At 46.7% G+C, this 5,284-nt stretch overlaps 2 long non-coding RNA genes across 3 annotated transcripts in view; both read right to left on the bottom strand.

Moving 5' to 3' along the window:
- LOC139025032 (uncharacterized) overlaps positions 1–182 on the bottom strand; it is an 857-nt gene extending 675 nt beyond the window's left edge. The window contains exon 1 of the long non-coding RNA XR_011476466.1: positions 162–182. This is a non-coding gene — a long non-coding RNA (uncharacterized lncRNA). The remainder of the gene's footprint in view (positions 1–161) is intronic.
- LOC139025031 (uncharacterized) overlaps positions 1–786 on the bottom strand; it is a 1,705-nt gene extending 919 nt beyond the window's left edge. For both annotated transcript variants that reach the window (XR_011476465.1, XR_011476464.1), the window contains exons 1-4: positions 764–786; positions 663–690; positions 557–610; positions 346–398 (exon numbers count right to left, since the gene is read on the bottom strand). This is a non-coding gene — a long non-coding RNA (uncharacterized lncRNA). The remainder of the gene's footprint in view (positions 1–345; positions 399–556; positions 611–662; positions 691–763) is intronic.
- Positions 787–5,284: the final 4,498 nt, after the last annotated feature.

The raw sequence follows: 5,284 nt of genomic DNA, 5'->3' as shown, positions 1-5,284 counted from the left end.
CCCAACACAATCTCACTACTATAACCTGTTTAACACGCGCACTCCCAACCCCATCTAATAACCTGTCAGCAAACGCTACCCGCAAACCACACTCACCTACATCACCCACCGCTCCACCAAACACACACACACAACAACCCACCCAAACCCACACACCCCACTGTATAACCTGTCACAACCCACACAACACCTAACACCCTCGTATTCACACCATGTCTAACACCGCCAGAGTCCACCCACCTCTATAACCTGTAATCACCTAACCCACCCTACTACCCCTGCAAACCCACGCCATAATCCACACATGTTATAACCCAACCCCCTCTATAACTGTTACAACCCAACCCCTCTATAACCTGTTACAACCCACCCCCTCTATAACCTGTCACAACCCAACCCTCTATAACTATCCAAACCCAACTCCTCTATAACCTGTTACAACCCAACCCAACCCTTATACCTGTTACACCCAACCCAACCCCTTATTACCTGTTACAACCAACCCACTCTATAACTGTTACAACCCAACCACCCTCTATAACTGTTACACTCCAACCCCTCTATAACCTGTTAGCAACCCAACCCCCTCTATAACCTGTTACACCCAACCCTCTATATACCTGTTACAGACCCATACCCCTCTATAACCTGTCACACCAAACGCCCTCTATAACCTGTTACAACCCAACCCTCTATAACCTGTACAACCAAACCCCTCTACCTGTACAACCCCAATCCCCCTCTATAACCTGTTACCCACAACCCCTCTCTAACCTGTCACAACCCAGCCCAACCCCTCTATAACCTGTACAACCCACCCCCTCTATAACCTGTCCACAGGCCCTCTCAGTCTAACTGATGCTCTCCTTTGCCCTCTGACTAAAAGTCTGAACTGTTAATTGAGTCGTTGCAGGCCCAGGCTCATGGATGAGACATTATCAGGGTATAATCCTGGCCTAGTTATGTTTTATAAATAGGGCTAGGTTTTTTCGACATTTTACCATGTCCAACTAACCAGGAAAACTCTGGCCCTACTTTATAGGCTGAGGCTTCCTCACTGTGTGACAAACACTGTTATAAAGAAAATATGTGTCACGCCCCTGAGGTTAGGTCGGGGGTGTGACTGGGGGGGGGGGGGGGGGGGGGGGGGGGGGGGGGGGGGGGGGGGGGGGGGGGGGGGGGGGGGGGGGGGGGGGTTTCCTATCTAGGTTAAATATCTTTCTATGTGGCCTGGTATGGTTCCCAATCAAGAGGCAGCCTGTTTAATATCGTTGTCTCGATTGGGGATCATATTTAGGCAGCCATTTCCCCATCGTTTTTGTGGGATCTTGTTTGGTGTGTAGTTGCTGTGAGCACTGCTTGAGCTTCACGTTTTCAAATTTATTCTTCTTTGTTGTTTTTGTGAGTTTAATTTGAATTAAAACATGTGGATAAACTGTACGTACGCTGCGCCTGGTCCGTTAATCTTAGACGAACGTGGCAATATGACTTGTTAATGGAAATAATGCTAATATAAGATGAGATTGGGTTTTAAAAATCATTTTTATATCACACAAAATGTGGGTATTTACACATGGTTGTTGGGTCCCTAAATGTGGGATTAGGGGTGTTTTATGAGTATTGTGTCGGTATGGTGTAACCATGACCTCAAATGTCCTGTAACATAAAGGAATAACCAGAGAGAGGAAGGAAGAGTGGAGACAGGAAAGATGAAGAATGTCATTTACAAACGGTGGAACATTTGTAACATTGTGTCATCAGCCTTTTGTGGTGTGTGTGTGTGTGTGTGTGTGTGTGTGGTGGTGGTGTGTGTGGTGTGTGGGTGTTGTGGTGGTGTGTGTTGTGTGTGCGGGCGTGTCGTGTGCGTGTGCGTGTGTGTGTGTTTCTATGGAGGAGGCTGAATGAGGAGTAGGATAAAGGCTTTTGTGTAGACACCTGTACGGGCACGCAGGCTCATCCCTGGCCCTGGAAGGAGGGTGGTGGTGAGAGGGGGGGAGAGAGGAGTGTGGACAGAAGAGCCAGGTTGGGGATCAATGTGCCACAGCACTCCATTTCATTCACATACCCAAGCTAACTGAAATGGAGCCCACAATCATTACCGTGTGTTTTTTGTAGGTGAGTTCAGGTGGTTGTTTTGATTCCAGAGAAAGAAGAAATGACAATCAAGTGATTGGTTGTTGTGTCACTCTGTCCAATCACAGAGCAGCACTGCCTGTGTGGGCAGTTGATGACTAGGTGTGCCTAGCTGTCAGATCTGTTGATATGCTGTGCTCTGTAACCATTGGTTAGCAGATTGGTCAATGATGCAGGTCAGGGTTGGTTTGAATGTGTTCCTTCAGTGTCAAGTCTTAGTCAAACATCTTAGGCACCAGGGACATTTACCAAGAGTGACCCAGCATGTGTGTGGACTTTAATGTTTTAGTGTGCGTGTGTATGTGTCACTGTCTTTGATTGTTACCACAGAGGCTTTCAGGAATGTGGACCTTTCTATCGACTCATGTATCTTGGTAACTTGCAGTTTAGCCAATGGAATCTGGGTGGTATCAAGCAATAGAAATGCTTGACTTGACAGTTATGAAAGACACACAGTCAGTCAGACAGACAGACACCCTGAAAGACCTTTGGACTTCAGAAAGCCTCAACACTCTTGGGGGGGGGGGGGGCTTGGGGAGAGAGAGAGAGACTCCTTCACAAAGAATTCCAAAACATTCCTCAAGTCTACTTGTGTTTGTTTGACTGCACATAGTAAAGAAACCATAACTATTATCCTGAGCAATGTAGCGTTGTAGGTGGGGTATACTCTAGTACCCACACARCAACCACACTACACACCCATGCTATCTATCTACACCTATGGTATGTGGTGTACTTTGTATTTCAAAGCAATTAGGTAAATATTGTACAGTCAGTTTATATCAGAGTAGCAAACCATGGTTATAGRTGGAGTCTGTTTGAGTGATAGGACAAGGAGAGCAAATCTAGTTGTGTGAGAAAATATCAACCCTATCCTGTATGAATGTTCCCTGACCTTAAAGAGACAGGTCAAGAGAAACAGGCTAAGAGTGAAAACGTGGCTTCGTCCCAAATGGCCCCCAACTTCCCTATATAGTGCACTACTTTTGACCACGACCCATAGAGCTCTGGTCAAAAGTAGTGTACTGAATAGGGTGCCATTTGGGARACAYCCATGCTTTGTGGAAGAGCCCCTCCATGTGAACACAGGGCAGTGTTCTTGCGTGTTGGACCCATTGTCATGCATGTTTAGACTCAGTCCTGCTAGGTCAACACACAAAGCATGCCTGTTGTTTACCTTACCTAGAGGCCTACCAACCTCCCTCCCTCCCTATCTACCAACCTCTCTCCCTACCTACCAACCTCTCTCACTACCTACCTCCCTCCCTACCTAGAGAAGAGAATGGAACCAACATTAGATACATAGATGTATAAGAAGGACTCAGAAGGGGTCGCGGTGCGAGGTCAACAACAACACAAAGCAATAAGCAGAATATATGATGATAACCATTAAGAAACCAAAAAATAAAAAGAAAAAGGAGCACTAAAGAAGGAAATCCCCTTCCTCCCTATTCTATCCAACCTTTCTGGATCCGTCGGGGGGGGCCGGAGGGGGGCGCGGGTAACCAAACACAATCATATCATAATACACACACCCCTCCCTCCCTACCTATCTACTCGACTGACAAACCTCCCACACACAACGTACCTACCTACCTACTTCCTTCTTCCTTCCTCAGTCCCTCCCTCCCTAACAACTATTGCCCTCCCTACCATACCAAGTATTCGTCGTCTCATCTCCCTTCTCGAACAACCACCACTCACCAGTAACCAACCTACTTGCTACCTTACGCTCGCTTCCTTCCGTCTTTCGCTCCCTCGCCTTCCGGTCCCATACGCGACCTGAGGTCGCCCCTAGGACATAAACAACCACAACACATCCACTACCAACATTCTTCCCTTTATCCTCTTTTACATAAAACCTCCAATCACCATTAAACTAACCTATTTACTTCTTAACCACCACCCTTCTCCCTACCCACCGCTACACACATACCATCCGTGAGCGCGGGATATCTCTTAGCTTTTCTTTTTAGTAGCGCGTGGAACGCGGGTACCGGTACCGTAACGTAGGCCGTGACGCGTAGCGACGCGAAGAGGTTACGCTGGACCGTACGCTACAACCTTATACGTGACCGGTCTCGTCTGCTGCGTACCTGGAGCCTACTATCCGTACCGTATTCAATCTCTCTCCCTACTCTTTACCTTTTTATCAACCTTCTATTTCTGTCCGTGCCCTTGCCCTATCTAACCTCGTGCTGGCCCTCCCGTTACCTAATTGACCTATTCTACTCTACTTTTACCTACCAGTATGAGCTACCTACCTATCTACTACACTTACCTCTCTACCCTACCTACCTTTATCCTTTACTTCTATCTATCTCTGCTACTTACTTATCCTTCACCTTGTCCATTAACCTATTCTCTATGCTCTATATTCTCTTGTTTTGATCAACCAAGCCCATCATATCTCCAAGCGTCCTCTTTACAACTCTCTACGCACACATCTGAGCCGCATGATTCTATTGTTTTTTTTCTGCAGGGTGTGGGTGTTTGAGATTCAGGCTGCAGGTACAATGGGTCCCTTGCAACAGGGAAAGCCTGCTGAGGGAACCCGCCAACAGCTCATAATAAACGCCCCGGCAAACAGCACTCGCTGCCTTTGATGTATCCTGACTCACCAGGCATAGAGATCGCAATATATATGAAATAATCCCCAGTAAAATACCAATAATAACAAATAGTAAGGAAATATAACAAAAATAGAGATAACATAGGTAATAAACCTGACTTCTACCCTCTCCTCACCCCCAGCACGCACGCCAAAATACCTTGCTACATTCGCGCCACTTCACACCGCACTAAGCGGAAAACTAAGAGTCGACCTCTACCTCCCTACACCGGACACTCACCTCCCTCTTCACAATTCAGAAGGATGTTGTGAATTTCCCTTTCGCCTCTTCTCTCCTACAATTTCCTCGTACTTCTCAAACTCGACAATTCAAATTCAAAGATTATGAAAAAAAAGGCCCAATTTAAAGTTTGTTCACCGTGAAGCGAGTCTAAACCACAAGGCAGAGACGCACCTGTGACACACGCACAAGATGTGTGTTGATGGATCGACGGGAGAAGAGCACAAATAGGCTGTTTGGTAGGCGTACAGTCCAAGCTAATGTCTTCCATGTGCGACTGCAATACAAAGATTATCCTG

The sequence above is a fragment of the Salvelinus sp. IW2-2015 genome, unplaced genomic scaffold, assembly GCF_002910315.2.
Source record: "Salvelinus sp. IW2-2015 unplaced genomic scaffold, ASM291031v2 Un_scaffold2157, whole genome shotgun sequence".
Taxonomy (NCBI): Eukaryota; Metazoa; Chordata; class Actinopteri; order Salmoniformes; family Salmonidae; genus Salvelinus; species Salvelinus sp. IW2-2015.
This window is presented reverse-complemented; position numbering and strand designations above follow the sequence as displayed.